Below are 17,334 nucleotides of genomic sequence, written 5' to 3'. Positions count from 1 at the left end.
TAGAAAATAAGACTCAATGCTGATTCTCTAAAAACCAAAGGAGCCTGAGTCCTATTTATCCACAGAGTCTCATCTTCTCAAAAGGATTTGGGCAATATAAGGAAATAAGGGCCTTGAAAACTTGTTTACATAAAGATTGGGTTTGAGAGAAGAGGAAAGAGGGGCCAACAAAACTTAGATGGCTAGAAGATTCTAGGGCATGTCAAAAAAGGCTAGCAATAGGGAAAGTAGGGGGACCATCCTGAATCCCTGATTTCAGATAGACTGAGAACTCAACTTCTTCCTATAGTCCCAATTTCCTTCCCATCCCCCAAGGAAACCCACATATACAGACAAATGTTTATGGAATAGAAAGTGGGCAAATTTGCCTGTCAAGAGTTCTTCTGCCAAATCGCCCACCACCACTTCCCAAAAGTTCCTTGAGGCCTCCAGCCCAGAGGGCAGGAATCAGTTCTGCCACAGAAAGAAGAGTCTCTTAAGGGACTGGAGACAATGAAGCAATAGAAGGAAGAAGTGAGGGGAGGAGGAGGTTGGGTCAGGGGTGGGGGGAGGAAAGCTGCCACGGCTGCTGCTCTCCTGGCAATTTCCCAAGGTTATTTGAGGGGCACCGAGCAGACTCTGTGCCATTTGGAGAGGAGGGAGACTCATTTGAAAAGAGCATTTTCTGTGGGGAGAAGGGCCCTTTCTCTCTTCCAGGCTTCAGCTCTTTTGTGGAGGTTCTTTGAGGCATGAGCCCTGGGAAAGGGGGGAGGCAGTGGGATAAAGATGGGGGCAGAAGAACAGAGAAAGAGGTTTGTCATTCATCACTTCATGGCAGAGACTTCATGGCAGAATACATGGTCCATCCCTAGAAAACAGGAAGAAGGGACAGAAGTCAGGTCCCTAAAGTTCATGGCATGAGCTGAGGGAATCTCTGCAAATAACTTTCTGGCTACTAAACTTTTCACCTGGCTTTTGGGTTGGGGAGAGAGGAGGGTAAAAGGAGGGAAATCTAAGTTTCTGGGAGGACTGAGGCATAAAGATTAAAATGATAGTTATTGAAAATGGAGGAGGGAGGAGTAAGGTCAGGGCTTTCTACTGCAGAGGAGATATAACTCCTTCTCACACCTCCCCCAACTCATCTCTATAGTGAAAGAAATGACATGGTCCAAAACTCCAAAGCTCTCACCATATGGATATGTTTTTACATGTGCATCTGCCAATATAACTGAGACCCCACCTACATCTCTACAAAGGTTCATATACACAGGGACACATGCATACACAAAATAGAATGTAAATGCATTTATACAGAGAATGCTAACCCACCCAGAAACACAGAAGACATGCATGCACCCATAAATATATGGATAACACACATTCACATATTACCTGCATGCCATAATGTATGCAGAATGCATAGTCATATAGACTGGACACATACTGTCATATAAAGATACTATCTGTTCTTCCACCACAAATCACACATACAAAGGCATGTATGCATACAACCCACAGGTATATGCATATACACATACACACATCTGTTTACTTGGCATGTTCCCAGAATGCTGTCCTTCTTTTGTAAATGATGTTTGAACAAAATCCTTCAGGAATTTCATCATGATCTTGCTCAACAACCCACAATTCATTGTCCAGATTACCCAGGGTTCCAACTCCAAATCCTGTTGCCCAGGTGGGGAATCTTAGGTCACGCTCCCCATCTCACCCCCATTCCTAACACTAAATGCCAGCAACCAGCAGGTGGCACCAGCAGGAATCTATTAACCAGGAGTTCTATTAATAAAGACGAATGAATAAATCTGGAAAGGAAAATCAGCTATGCCTTCCCCTCAACACATACACACACACACAAAACCTGCCCCGAATTGTTTAAGGGTATATTCCCTAAGAACAGTTCTTCAAGAAACTCCAAAGTAAGAAATGCAGTTCCCAATAGGTAGATGGAAAAGGAGGAAAAAAAATGAAATGATGACCCGTCATCATTTGTTTATGTGTTTGTGTGGGCAGAAATAGTATATTCAGTGATGAGTCCATATGTGAGTGCTAGTGTATTCATAGACATAGGAGTGTCAAATGTATGTAAGTTGGAGGAAGAAGTGTGTGTGTGTGTGTGTGTGTGTGTGTGTGTGTGTGTGTGTCTGAAGAGAGTGAAGATGGAGTAGCGGGAGAACTGTGACTCCTCACAACCACTGTAGCATCAGCCCTGCATAGCCCACAGTCATTAGCCTCCTCCCACACACTCCGGGGACACACACACTTTTTCTTACACCACCCACACAGGCAGGTGCTCTGCCGCCACGTCCAGACCTGCACACCCACGCACTCTCACACATATATACAAGCTCAGTGAAGAATCAGGGATACATATATATTCAACAAAGACACATACATTGACACATGCACACACAAGTTTTATATTTCTTTTGTAGATGGCCTCAAACTTTCAGGAGAGGGAGGATAAATGGAGAGAGAAGAGAGTCTACTATCCAGTACAGTAACCCTGAATCTCATGGAGTCAGAGAGAGATCTAGGACACAGTATCAGATTCTTTATTTTGGGGGTAATAGAAGGAGAAGCAGAAGAAAGAAGTAAAGAGATTGTTTGGTAAATCCCAAATTCCTCCTACTCCCAGGAGTGTGAGTAGAGTAGCCTGGAAGCTCACAATTTCGTAAATAACTTAAGAACCATGGACAGTTCCTTTATTCATTGAACTTAAGAAATAAAACTCCAGTCTCACACTCCACTTTCCCTGCTCTGTCCCAGGATGAGACAATATCCTCAAAATGTGTCAACAGGTCCTAAGGCTACCAGTCCACAAGACAGTTTCCAAGGATTCTGACAACAGCTGTTCCCATTTTCAACTAAGGAAAGAGCAGAAAATTCAGGTTGTTTATCACAAATTTCTAAGCATGTATCTGAGTATCCCAAGGGACCTAGTATTTCATGTCTGCCCTGTATTCTAAGTGTTGTATCCTAAATGTGAGCAATGTGAGTTAAGAACGGCAATTGGTATAGGGAATAAAGTATTGATAGACTCCGATTCAGAAGACACCCAATTTCTTCAACTATAAAGTAGGGGCAGTGATACTTGCTCTGTGTACATTGTTGTGAGCATTAAATTAGTTAGTACATGTAAAATGTCTTGTAGGAATTTTAAGGTGCTATAGAAATGCAAATCATATAGTCTACTTTTGCTCTTGCTATGGGCAGTTTCATGAAGATCAAGAATAAAGATTTTTATGAAGGGAGGAACTGGGTACCAATAAACATAGGAAACAAAACAGGAAAATAGGAACTGGGTGCAAAAAAACATAGGAATCAAAATAGGGAAATAATATTGTCTGATTCTGGAGTAGCTTGGAACAATCAGGTGGCACAGAATATAGAGTGTTGAAGTTAGGAAATATGAGTTTAGATCCAAATGTACACTTACTGTGTGACCCTGGGACAGTAAACATAACCTACCTCAATGTCCAATTCTATAATGTATATATGTATCTCACAGGGTTATTGTGAGGTTCAAATTTTATATATATACCTATATATTATATATACCTATACATGCATATACATATGTATACATATATATGAGATATGTTATATATAAAGTGCTTTGCTACATATGTAATGATACAATATATTTAAAGTTCTATAAAATCCTAGCTATTACTACATAGAAAAATGAGACAATGGGCTGTAAAGGACAGCATCATGAGCTCTCTTGCATTATTTGTCTACTTTCCCTCATTTCAATTAAAGCATTTATTAAGCATCAATCATATGCTAGCTTCTAGGGACAGAGAAAAAAATTCAGAACATTATCTGTCCTCAGTAAACTTACATTCTGCTTTAGAGGAAATTAAGAAGCCAAAGATTAAATATTCTTAAGAGGATCCTATTCTATCCATGGCCTGTATCACTATGGTGAAGACACAGATGGGATCACATTCAGAGCATTCCATATTTTCTCTAATAATCAGGCTGATTTCTATCTGCTAGAAGACATAATGATTCCTCCATTATCCCAAGGAATAGTCAGGCTCTTCCATATTAAAAAATCCCTTGTATGGAAAACAAAAGTATAATTGGATTGATTGAAAACCAGATCATCTTCAAAAATATTCCAAGGACATAGTGGGGTGTACTTAGCCCAGGGAAGAAGGAAAAAATAACGGGGGACATGATAACTGTCTTCAAGTATTTGTCATCTGTCATCTGAAAAGGTATTATACGTGTTCTTCTTGGCCCCAGAGGGCTGAATTGCAAAGAAGGAAATTTAGTCTTTGTGTGAGGAAAAACTTCCTAACAATTAGAGCAGTCTGAAATAAGAATGCTGTGCTTTGAGAGGGAGCAGGTTCTTTCTCACCTGAGATCTTTGAGCAAAGGCTGAATGAGAACTTACCAGGCAAGTCCTTAGAGGAAGGTTTTTCAAATACAGGTTGGAAAAGATAGCCTTGGAGGTCTCTTTTCACCCTGAAATTCTGTGATTCTGAGTGGGAAGAGACAGAGATCATCAGATTCATTCCCCTAATTTTATATTTGGGAAAACTGAGACTCATAAAGGATAAGGTTAAATGAGTAATAGGTGACAGAGCTGGCATTTAAATTCTGTTTCCCTGACTCCAAATCCAGAGGTTTATAACATTGTTAATTAGTGAGAATCACAGAATTGCCCATAATGAAATATGAAGTAGAACTCTTTAAAAACATTGATTGATAGGGCTGACCTCTTTGAGATTTGTGTTTCCCCCATCAAGTTTTATGGGAATAATCCCCAAATTTCAAGAAATATTAAAGGTCTCCAATATAAAGTCAAGTAATATGAAAGGGCTGGACTAGAACAAATTTAGGATAATAAAAGATGATGACTAGGGCAGGAATTTCAATTGCATGTGGCCCAATTAAGGAAATTCAGGTTAGTATTCCAGATACAAGTCATAAGAAATGAGACACTCCTACTAACCCTAGAACTGACTTATTCTGAAATGGCCTTATGCCCTGCTTGACAACCTCCCAGAGCTGATACCGTGACTCTGAGGGTAAGTTTTTCCCAGTTCAGTGGGAGGTGGCTATATCTCCTGAAAAGAATCCTCTCATTCTTAGGCTCCTTCCCTTTACCACTATTGAATGAAACTGAATGATGCCTAAGAGGAAGAGGAAAATCTTTGTTCTCATTGCATTTTTCCCACCTCCAGCTTTCTTATCAACTCCATTTATTTCTCTAAGGACCCCCAGCCATTTTACCTTTCCTACAGAGACAAATATACAGAATAGATATAGTCCTTTCTTCTCCCCCTGCCTTGATGAATTCATTAGGATAGGACTCGATCCAAACTCCCCTTAAGCAAGCAAAATGAATCCAGCCATTTAATAGAAATTTCAGCTCATCTGTCATTATTAGCAGTGCAGTGAAGGCATCTGAGGGCTCTCTTCCCCAATCTTTCTTTTGCCCCCTTTCATTGCCCCAAATCCATATACACACATCAACTCTTTAAAAAGGAACAAATTCTTCAGCCTACCCTTTTGAGGAGTCAAAGTCCTTTGCTCAGTTTTGAAAAAAATTCACCCATGTTTGGGAAGGGAATTTCAACTGAATAGAAATTGCTTGAGTGCACATAATCATATAACATTCACATACAAACATAATCACATCCACATACACATTCATACCCACTAACTTGACCTACTCCCCTTTTCTTTATTCCTTCTATCCATCTCAATCTAACTTGTTTCTTTCTCATCCCTCTCTGTGCTTTTTATTTAACATTCCTTCAACTTTGCTTAACACTGCCCATCCCCCACTTGGAGCTTCCTTCGATGTGATTACCTCCTTCCCTCTCTCAGTTATAGTCCCAAGGTTATCATGGACCCTAATATCCAAGAGTAATGTAACACAGGGGAGAGAATATTAGACTAGGAGTCAGAAGATTTGCCTTGAGTCTCAGCTTGCATCTAGTACATCACAAGAGCAAAACATTTAACTCTATAAACCTTCATTTCCTCATCCATAAAATGAAGATACTGCACTATACTGATTTCACAGGGCTGTTTTGAGAATTAAATGAGAAAATAAATAAAAATATGAAAGTTCATTGAAAAGTTAAAAGCCTCATGCAAATGATTGTAAGGTATATTTTTATTACAGTGTAAAATATAGTTAGTATGCATAGACAAATGGGAGGTATAAGGGAAAGGCAACTAGGAGATGTAATAGATATAGTGCCTAGTCTGGAAGATACATCTTCCTTTAAATCTTGACTCAGACACTTAGCAGCAGTGTGATCCTAAGCAAGTCACTTAATCCTCTTGGTCTCAGTTTCCTCCTCTGTCAAATAAACTGAAGAAGGAAATGGAAAATCACTCTAATATCTTCACCAAGAAAACTCCAAATGGTGTCATGAAGAGTCAGACATGACTGAACAACAACAACATAGGAAAGGATACTGGGGACAGGGAGAAAGAAGTAAAGAGAAGATACCATAGACTAGGATATACTCTCCTGAAAGTCAGTTGGAAGGGCAACATGGTATAGTGTAAGGATAGTGGATTTTTAAAATCTAGGTTCAAACCCTACCTCTGATATCTATCACCTGTGTGCCTCAGGCAACTTCTCTAAGCCTCAATTTTCTTATCTTTAAAATGATGTTGTGTTAGACAATTTCTGAGTTCCCTTCCAGTACTAAATTAATAATCCTAAGAGCTGGATCCTAGATCAATGATCCTGAGTCCGAGATTTATTACAGTTGAAATAACACTGAATCTGGAATCAGTCAGCCAGTCTACAAGCATTTATTAAGTATTCCAGTTAGTATGCTAAGCAATGTGGGTAAAAAGAAAGGCAAAACCCAGTCCTTATTCTCAAGGCACTCCCGGTCTAACACTAGAGACAACATGCAAACAACCATGTACAAACAAGATGCCTCTGGAATCACTATCTGAGAGGAAGGCACCCAGATTAAGGAGGGCTGGGAAAGGCTCCTTGCAGAAAGAGGGACTTAAGGAAGTGAGGAAAGCCAACAGAGGAAGATAAAATGGGAGAGTGTTCCAGACATGGCAGACAGCCAATGAAAATGTTCAGTCAGAAGATGGAGTGTCTTATGTAAGGAACCTCAAGGAGGCCAATGTCACTGAATTGTTGAGTACATAGATTGGAGTAAGATGTAAGAAGACTGGCAAGGTAGGAAGGGCCAAGCTATGAAGGGTTTTGGAAGCCAAACAAAGAGATGTTATGTTTGATCTTGGAGATAAAAGTGATTCATGAGAATTTGCCGACTTGGGGGTGGGGGGAGAGCAACAGTGATAGCGTCAGATCTGCTTTTTTAGGAATATCACTTTGTCAGAAGGGAGAAGGATAGAGTAAAGTGGGAGATTCGAAACTGGGAGACCAATTAGTGGATTACTATAATAGTCCAGGCCAAAGGTGTTGAGAGTCTGCACTAGAGCAGTGGCAGTTTTAAAGGAGAGCAGAGGGCATATTTGAAAGATATTATGAAGATTCAATCAATGATTGGATTTGAGGAGAGGGTACTGAGAGAGAATGTGGAGACAAGCATGGTACCTAAATTTCAAAACTAGCTAACTGAAAGGATGGTGATAATCTCAACATTAATATAGAAATTAGGAAAAAGGAAAAACAATGAATTCAGTTTAAGATATATATGAGAAGGGAAGTTAGGTGGCACAATGGATAGAGTCCCAAGCCTAGAGTCTAGAAGACTCATCTTAGTAAGTTCAAATCCAACCTCAGATACTTACTAACTGTGTGATCCTGGGCAAGTTACTTTACCTTATTTGTCTAAATAACCTGGAGAAGGAAATGAAAAACTTTAGATATCTTTTTCAATAATACCCAGAAAGAGTCAGACATGACTAAGCAACAGCATGAGACTTCCATTTTGAGATGTCTAAAGGGAAATGGGAAATGATGTGATTACCAAGTAAAACTGTATGAAGAATAAAGAAAAAAGAAACCAGGACAGAATCTTGGGGAGACCTCCCACTGTTAGTTGGTATAATATGAATGAAGATCCAGCAAAGGATAAAGAAAAAAAAGCTATCATGTAGGTATGAGAACCAGGAGCAATCAATGTTATGCAAACCTATAAAGAAGAGAGTATCAAGGAGAAAAGGGTGATTGACCTGTCAAGAAAGATGAGAACTGAGGGAGAAAAATTAGATTTGGCAATTAAGAGAGCATTGTCAACTTTGGAAAGAGCAGTTACAGTTTAAATGATGAATTCAAAAGTCAGACTTCAAAGAGTTAATAAAACAATGACAGAAAACAAAGTGGAAGCACTTATTGTAGGTAGCCTTCCCAAAAAATTGAGCCTCCAAAGGGAAGAGATATATAAGGGCAATAACTTCCCCTAATGATGGACTAACTGGACAAATTAAGTGAATGGACAAGTTAAGTAAAGGTTTGGCTGTTTATAGGATGGAAAAGACACCAATGTGTGTGTGTGTGTGTGTGTGTGTGTGTGTGTGTGTGTGTGTGTGTGTGTGTATTAGACTCCATAGGAAAGGAATCAGTAAATGGAGATTTGATATTAGTGAGTGAGTAGGGATGAGAGAGGAGTAAATATTCAGGAAAAGATGGAATGGAATGGGATCTTTTATGATGTAGATTTGCCTTATCAAGGAAAAGTCCACTTCTTCAAATAAAAGGGGGTAAAAGAAGAAAGAGAAACAGAAGTCATCTAAATGTCAGAAGACACAAAAGGAGGAGATCTCTGAGAAAGGCCTCATTTTTTTTTCAGTGAAATATGAAGCAAATTTCTCAGCTGAGAAGATGAGAAGAAAGTCATGAGATGAAAAAGTTTAGAAAAGTCATTTTGGTGAGTGAGATAGTAAATCAACTAAAGAAGTATAAAAGGATTGCTTTGCCATGGTGAGGACTCAGTTGAGATTTTTTTTTTGTTATTTTCTCCAACTTATGAGTATTAGTGAAGGTAGCAGATGGCAGAAGTAATCCTAGGCAGGGATTTATAAGGGTGAAATCTTCTATAGGATAAAGAGTCAAGGGATTTGAGAGAAAAAGGCAGTGTAGAGTTGAACTGATTAACTAGGAAGTCAGAATAGGGAGAGGAGGAGTCCACAGCCAGTTCAAGGATTATTGTATGGGAAAAATTCAAGGAATCAAGGGATTGGAGATCAGTGAGAATGAAGAATAGCATTTAGAGTTACACACAAAGCAGAGAGAGAGAGAGATGGAATGACAATAGATTATGATCAGATAAAATTATTTCAGAGTTTGTGAGCTCTGAAAGTGGAGCATTTGTGGGAAATGGCAAGATCAAGGCTATAATCATTTTTATGTGTAGCTGTGGTAGGTGTAGAGAAAATAGGTCATGGAAAATAAGCAGGTTAAGGAAATAAAAAGTTGAGTGTTTTAGAGAGTGTCAATATGTATGTTAAAATTCCCTAGAATAAGGGCAGGAATTGGGGAGGAGAGAAACATGATGAGCCAGACACTGAATTCATTGAAAAAGGAAGGAGAGTATTCCCCCCAGTGATCTCAATAGTTGTCAAGAATTTAACTGACTTCTCTATGCTAATGATTCTCAAATCTACCTATCCTGTCCTCTACTAACCTCTAGTCTTGAAACTCCAATTGCCTCTCAAATACCTTAAATTGTATTTTCAGCAGTCATCTTAAACTCAACATGTCCAAAACTGAGTCATTTATCTTCTCCCCTAAACACTACCCCTATCCTAACTTCTCTATAGCTATTAAGGACATCACCCTTCTCCTAGTCCCCTCAAATTAGGTATTATCTTTGACTCTTCACTATCTCTCACCCCCCATATCCAATCTTTTCCCAAGACCTTTTGATTTTGACTTCACAATATCTCCAAATATTCCCCCCTTCTCTCCTCTGATTAACAGTTACCACCCTGGTACAAGCCCTCTTCACTTTTGCTACTATTGCATTAGTTCACTGGTGGATCTGTCTGTCTTAAATCTCTCCCCACTCCAAACCATCCTCCAATCAGTTGCCAAAATGACTTTTCCTAAAGCAAAGATCCGACCATGTTATCATTCTACTCAATAAACTCCAGTGGCTCCCTATCACCTCTAAGATCAAATATAAAATCCTCTGATTTTCATTCAAATCCCTTCATAATCTGCCTTTCCCACTCCTTCAATATTCTTGACCTTTACTCCCTGACATATATTCTTTACTCCAGGTACAACAACCTTCTGGTTGTTTCACTAAGATCTCAGCTCTAGACATTTTTTCTGGCTGTCCCTCATTCTTGGAAATCTCTCACTCTTCATCTCTGTTTCCAAGTTCATTTGGCTTCCTTCCTCTTTTATATGAAGGTTCAATCATTCTTAATTCTAGTATCTTTCCTCTCTTAAATATTTCCATTATTTTTAATTTTATCTATCTATCTATCTATCTATGTATTTATGTGTGCATCTCTCTCTATATATAATATGTATACATACACATATATAATATGTATATAATATATATATATATATATATATATATATATATATATATATATATATAACACCTGTACATATTTCTTTGCTTATTGTATTTCTCTGGGTACTTCTTTAAAGTAGAAATTACCTTTTTTCTCTTTTTTGTATCCTAACACTTAGCACAGTGCCTGGCCTAGTAGACACTTAACAAATGCTTATTGATTGACTCACTGACTTTTAGAGATCTATAGACATCTACCAGAATTTTAATTGGATAATAAACATGTATTAAATGAATCTCAAAAGAGGAGAGGTTGCTGAGTAATAGTACTAAAGAATTAGCATAGAAATCAAAATGGGAAGCAAAGAGTACTCCATCCCTCCCCCCATCATGATCAATGAGTTTGGGTAAATGAATAAAAAATGCAACCAGTGATGGGAACAGGAACTAGAGAGGAAGGGAATCATCAGGAGGGAGTCAGGTGTCAGTGAAAATAATAAGATGGAGAGAGTAAGAAAGAAAAAGTTTTAAGATAAAATCTAATGTGTTAGCTATGGAACAGGCATTTCAGAGAGCAGAGTGTATGGGTTAGATACCTTTAGATTGGAGATGGTGGTGAGGGAGGACTGTGGGATTGAGAGGGATGGAAATAACAGAGAAGTTGGGGAAGAGGTATTTGAACAAAGATAACTCAGTACCCAGAATTACTTAAATGGTTTAGGTATGATGAGGTATTGTGTTGTTGTTCAGTCACTTCGGCCATATCTGAGTTTTCATGATCCACCAGGACTTTCCTGGCAAAGATACTAAAAATGGTTTGATATTTCTTTCTTGGGTTCATTTTACAGATAAGGAAACAGAGGCAAACAGAATGAAGTAACTTGCCAGGGTTACATGGCTAAGAAATGTCTGAGATCAAATTTGAACTCAGATGTTTCTGACTCCAAGTTGGGAGTTCTATCTGCTATACCACCTAGCTTCTGTTAAGTATGTTAATCACTGAGGAATGCATTCAGGTAGATTATCATTATCCACAAAGATTGTTCTTTGGTTAAAGTTGTCCCAGGGCACCAGCCAGCCATGTGGAAGGGGATCAAGGGAACTGAATAGAGGTACCTGGGTAGTGTAAAGATAGGTTCTGAGGAGCTGTTGGTAACTGCAGATGGCACCCACCTGGATCAGCAAGGTAGGGCCCAGGGAAGTCAAGCCTTAAGACATAAGGTAATCACTGATGAAATCTTCCTAGAGCAAGATGAAAGGTCTGGAGTCAGAGATCAAGCATCAAAAGCTGCCTCTGATGCTTACTACCCAGAAAATCTGGAGAAAGTCACTTAACTTGTCTTAGGTTCCTCATCCTCATCTAAACAAAGGTGTTAGATTAGGTGATTCTCTAAATTCCTTTAAGTATTTAATCTATGATACTGCAACATTTACTTGTTGATCTATAAGATAACCTCTTGCATTTCTTATGGGACAGGTGTCACACAACTAGGTGGTACTATGGAAAGAGCATCAGAGCTGGAAATAAGGGAGACCTAGTTCAAATATGGTCTTATTCATTGGACAAGTCCTTTCTCCTCCTTCTGCCTCCTAAGAATACCTCAAGCCTTAATACAATAGAGAGTGCTTAATAAGAGCCTTCTCCTCACCAGCAACCGAAAGGTCTAAATAACTGTCTCAGGTATCCGGCATATTTTCCCAGCCTGCCTTGGAGAAAGTTATTACAGTCTGTCAAAGACTCGTCCCCACAATGAACATTCAACCTGGTCCTACAGATCTGGGAACTAGTTTCTCCCTAGAATTTCCCATTTCTCTGGCCAGAGATGAACTTAATGTTGTCGTATCTCTTGAAGAGTTTGTCCTGAGCAGAGGAGCGAAAGGAGAGAGCCCAGAGCAATTGTTAGAAAAGTATCCCTTGTGTCTCCTTGAATGAACTTCAGCCCACCCCCTTCATTGCCACCCCTATTGACCCACAGGTCCTGTCCTGCCCTTTCCTAACAAGGGCAGGATACCCAGCTCTTTGCATCAGCTCCTGTTCCTCTAATTACTCTTCTCACACTCTGGCATTGGGCCCTCCAACCAAATTACAATTGATTCTTCACTCCTCCTGGATCAATGCCATCGACCTGGAACAAGGAAGACAAATCCAAATTCATCCTCCAGGCAGAGTCCAGGACAAACACATGTCCCCAGCTCAGGAAGGGCTTGTCCCAAGGCCCTCTCATATATTCCCTCACATCAAAATGGGTGCATCCTCTCACAAACAAACTCACACATATTTAGGTAAAGAATCATAGCCAAATTTGCATGTGCATCAGCACACATAATATATGTGCCCATAGATTTCACATGAATTTGGGAACACATGGTTTCACATATTCTATGTTGTTGCTTTTGCATATCTGTTAATTCAAGCATTATTAGATACCTTGAGATGTCCCAGGCTTTGTGATAGAAATGCAAAGACAGAAGCATTAAGAGAGAGGAAAGAAGTGCACACAGAAATAGATGCATGTATGTGTAGGAGGTGGCTGTGTATGGAGTGTATGTCTGCACAGGGACACAGTTTACTTGGGTTGGAGGATGAAGTTTGGGGGATAATGGGGCAGCAGCACATTGGCCATCTAATGGGAGAAATCCCAGCTCATTGTTTTTAAAACTTTCTCACCTTGGCCTTTTAAGATACACACTGAGTAGCACAGGTTGTCGGTGTGACTCTCAGGTGTGACATGCTCATGATATGCACCATTAATCTGGTAGTTCTGATGCTACACATGTGGATTCTGGATCCTATTATTCTCTTCCATGTTCCGCCAGCTAATGGCTGGGAATGGGAAAGAATTATGACCACATTCACGCCACCCTCCATTGGCCCACCATCATTCCTTCTCAGAGGGGCTCTGTCTTCCCTCCATCAGAGGGCCTAGCAGTGCAGTACAGCTAGACCTCTGGTCCATTACCAGGATAGGAAAAGGTATAGAATTTAGACCAGAACCTTCTACTCTGGCAATAAGAAGTAAGAGTTGGGGCAGTTAGGTGGCGCAGTGGATAAAGCACCAGTCCTGGAGTCAGGAAGACCTGAGTTCAAATCCTGCCTCAGACACTTAATAATTCCCTAGCTGTGTGACCTTGGACAAGTCACTTAACTCCATTGACTGAAATAAATTTAAAAAATTTTTAAATTAGAGGTAGGAGTACAGGAGAGAAAAAGACAATATGGGGTAACCTGTAATGAATCCAAGATGACAGGTCACAAAGCAGAGATTTAAGAACCTCAAGTCATTTTAAATCATTTTCCAGTTGTCAAATACAAACATTACCCTTCACAAAGGACATGAAGCAAATGTTACAGGTCTCTCTGGAATGTCCATAAATCATTTATTGTTATTAATAATTATTCTTATAGTTAGCATTTATATAGATCTTTAAGTTTTACTTTATAAATATTATCTCATTTGATCCTCAAAACAACCCTGGGAGGTAAATTTTATTGTTATTCCCTTTTTTACAAGAATCTGAGGCAGACATAGATTAAGTGATTTGCCTAGGGTCACAGAGCTAAATGTCTAAGACTGGTTTTGAACTCAGGTCTTCCTAACTCCAGGTTCAGGGAGCAAATCACTATGCTATCTTCCTGCCAAAATAGTTTGAATTCTCTAGCTAAAGTATAATCTCTTGAGAACAGGAATTACATATAAAATTTTCCAAATTTGATAAATATTTATTAAATATCTACCAGATTAAAATAATTTTTAGGACCCCCAAGGACACAAAGTTTAAAAAAAAGATTCTACCTAGAGGGATATTCCATTTGCTTAGATAAATATAGGACAAGTTGAGAGTAGTGGTACAAAGGAGGGGAGGGAGGGAGGGAGGGAGGGAGGGAGGGAGGGAGGGAGAGAGAGAGAGAGAGAGAGAGAGAGAGAGAGAGAGAGAGAGAGAGAGAGAGCACACTCAGGTAAATTGAGGAAAATTGAGGACAGAGTCAGGGATCAGGGAAAGTTTCCCAAAGAAATATCTAAACTGAGCCTTGAAGAAGGAGGATTTTGAAAGTCAGATATGATGTAAAATAGCAAATCTCATTCTCAAGCTATCTACAGTTCTTTCAACTGTTCTTCATATAGTCATTGTCCTCAACTGTCCATCCTGCAACATATCTCCCAGTACAAGACTTTTCATGTAAAGGACTCAGTGAATGCTGCTGGCTGATTAACTACAATAGTCTGATCCTGGAAGACAACAAGAGTTGTAGATCAAAATCTGAAATGCCCCCAAATTGAAGTAAGTTCACAGAATCACATCAACTTAAAAATGTAAGTGACCCTAGAAGTCATTTAGTCCAACTCACACATGACCAGGAAATCCCCTCTATAATAGAGCTGACAAGTGGTAATCTAGCCTTCACTGGAAGACCTCTAGTAAAAGGGAACTCTTTGTCTCCTTTGGAATTCCATTATATTTGGGGGAATCTCTAATTGTCATACAGAGGCCTAAGAGAGACCAGGTTGTGATATGTTGCTGGGAGACCAAAAACAACAGGTTTTCAGTACTTCAACCAGCACAGATAGTGCAATTTACATAGAAAAGATGGATTGCTCTAGTGATGGTAAAAAAACAGTTTCATTACCACAGTGCCTCTCAATCCATTTTCCATTGAGAAAGAAGAATCATTATAATATTTACTTCAGTAAAAGGGGTATGATGATGACACCTAAGAACTAAAAAGTTGTTTGTTTGTTTGTTTGTTTTTCAAAATAAGCTAGGTGGCATTGAGCAGGGAGATTTAAGGGAGACAGGAAAAGGTAAAGAAGTTCAATTTTGTAAATAAGGCCAGAGAAGCAGTTAACAAAAAAGTTTACAGGGAAGATATAATCTCAGCCTAGGCACCTATATCTCCTGGTGCAGCCTGTCTAAGGAGAAGAGAGCTTCATAATAATTGATTGAGGTGAAACAATTAAAGAAAGCTTTAAAGCTATTGGCTGAGATTGCTGACTTTGGAGAAGAGCTGTAGTACTCTCTGCTAGGGAGAAAATTACTCACCACAGCATCTACACTAAATGAAGGACTAAGGTGCATCTGGACCTAAAGAGAGCAGCTCAGTTGAGGACCATAGCTGAGGTTCAGAAGATATTTGAAAGAGAAAGCTGCTAGAAGACTGAAAGAACTACAACCTCTCCTCTGCAGAAGAAAGGTTTATTATCCACAACAATTCCAGTAGATGCTAAAAGAACTAGTGATAGAACTGTAAACATTGTGAATATTGTACCAGACCCTAGATTTAATGACCAGAAAGAGTGCAAAGCAATGAAAGTGGAACTATATAATATATATATATATATATATATATATATATATATAATTATAGCAGGAAAATCAAAAGCTTTACAATGTCAAGATGTATAACACTCCATTTGCCCAGGTCACACATGTTTGCTGAGTATACATCCATTCATATGTGGATGCCCACATGTTTAACATGTGTAGATAACATACACTCATTTCCATTCTTCACAATTAATGTTTTATTTTCCTTAAGTCAACTTAATATACTGTTTATTGATATTTTCTGTTTCTTATATCAATCACCATATTCCTCCTTTTACCCACCCCCTAGAAGCCATCCATTTTGAGAAATAGCAAGGGTTTTTTAGAAGGGGGGGTAAAATTTAGCAAACTGATCAATATATTGAGAAAGTTCAAAAACATGTACCGTATATATAATATCAGTGGACCTCCTGCCTCCATGAAGAGGTATGTTAGGGGTGTCCTCATATCTCTTAATTCAAGTCCCACTTGATCTTTATAATTTTGTTACATTTACTTTTAATTCTGGTGTATTATTTTTCTTTTATTTAATAATGATATAGTTATTGTATAAAGGAATTTACTATTTTCTATGGCAGTTCATCCATTTGCATATTCCATAGCCAAAGCAAAATGGGCATTCTGCTTCTACCTGTTCATGACATAACATTTCTATAAGACCTAGAGGAAAGTGAAGGAAACAATAATTCATCTTCAGGTCATCTCTTTAAAAAGTAGTCTCAGATAGATTTAACTCAGACTGTACTATTATGCTATACCTACATCTATTGCTATGGAGATAAAGAGGGCAGTGATGATGAAAAGAGGTACATCAATGAGAGGGAAGGAAAAAGGGTATGAAAGAATGATTAGAAGAACCCATAAAAATAGAGGGAAAGAGTCAGTGGAACATTGGCAAAAGAAGGAAAAGAACAAGGCAGAATGGAGAAAGAGGTCACTGAAAATATCAAAGAAGAAAGAGGGCAAGCAAAGATTGGAGAAGTGGGGAAGAAAGAGATAGTTGAATAAGAAAAGTCACTAATTTGACAAATGAGAGAGGAAAGATGCTAGTTCCATGTTGAGCATTCCTTAATATATTAATAAAACTGTCTAGAGGAAGGTGCTGAGACAGGCAACAATAAGTAGGTTAATGTAGTTACTATCACATATATCCTGTTTTAGAGCCATGTATCAACTTCTTTCTCTACCATTCCTTCACTTTCTGGATAAAAGGGGCTTCATTCTAGTCTTTCTCAGCCTCCATCATATTTAGCTCACTAGAGGTATTAGGAACCATGATTTCCTTTACCTTATCTCCCTACAGTTCTTCCCACCTGCCTCTTTCACATTAGGTCCATCTTCCTTCAGTTGGTATAACCACATTTCAAAAAGCTAGAAGTCTTGAGTTCTAATTCTAATTTAATCATTCTTTTATCCAGGGTAAATATTGACAATTCTTCAATCAGCCCACAAATTGTATGAACTCAAGAACCTTCTTTACCATCCTGGTTGTCTTCCTCTAGGCACTCTGAAGCACTGTGTCTTATGTCCTTCCTAAGATGAGACACATAGGATTAAGTCCATTATTCCT

The 17,334-nt window shown here is 38.8% G+C and overlaps 1 long non-coding RNA gene across 1 annotated transcript in view; it reads right to left on the bottom strand.

The window, feature by feature from the left end:
* Positions 1-581: 581 nt before the first annotated feature.
* LOC141487725 (uncharacterized) overlaps positions 582-17,334 on the bottom strand; it is a 48,230-nt gene continuing 31,477 nt past the window's right edge. The window contains exon 3 of the long non-coding RNA XR_012468498.1: positions 582-847. This is a non-coding gene — a long non-coding RNA (uncharacterized LOC141487725). The remainder of the gene's footprint in view (positions 848-17,334) is intronic.

The sequence above is a fragment of the Macrotis lagotis genome, chromosome 1, assembly GCF_037893015.1.
Source record: "Macrotis lagotis isolate mMagLag1 chromosome 1, bilby.v1.9.chrom.fasta, whole genome shotgun sequence".
NCBI classification, from domain to species: Eukaryota; Metazoa; Chordata; class Mammalia; order Peramelemorphia; family Peramelidae; genus Macrotis; species Macrotis lagotis.
The sequence above is the reverse complement of the archived record's forward strand: the minus strand, read 5'-3'. Positions and strand labels throughout refer to the sequence as shown.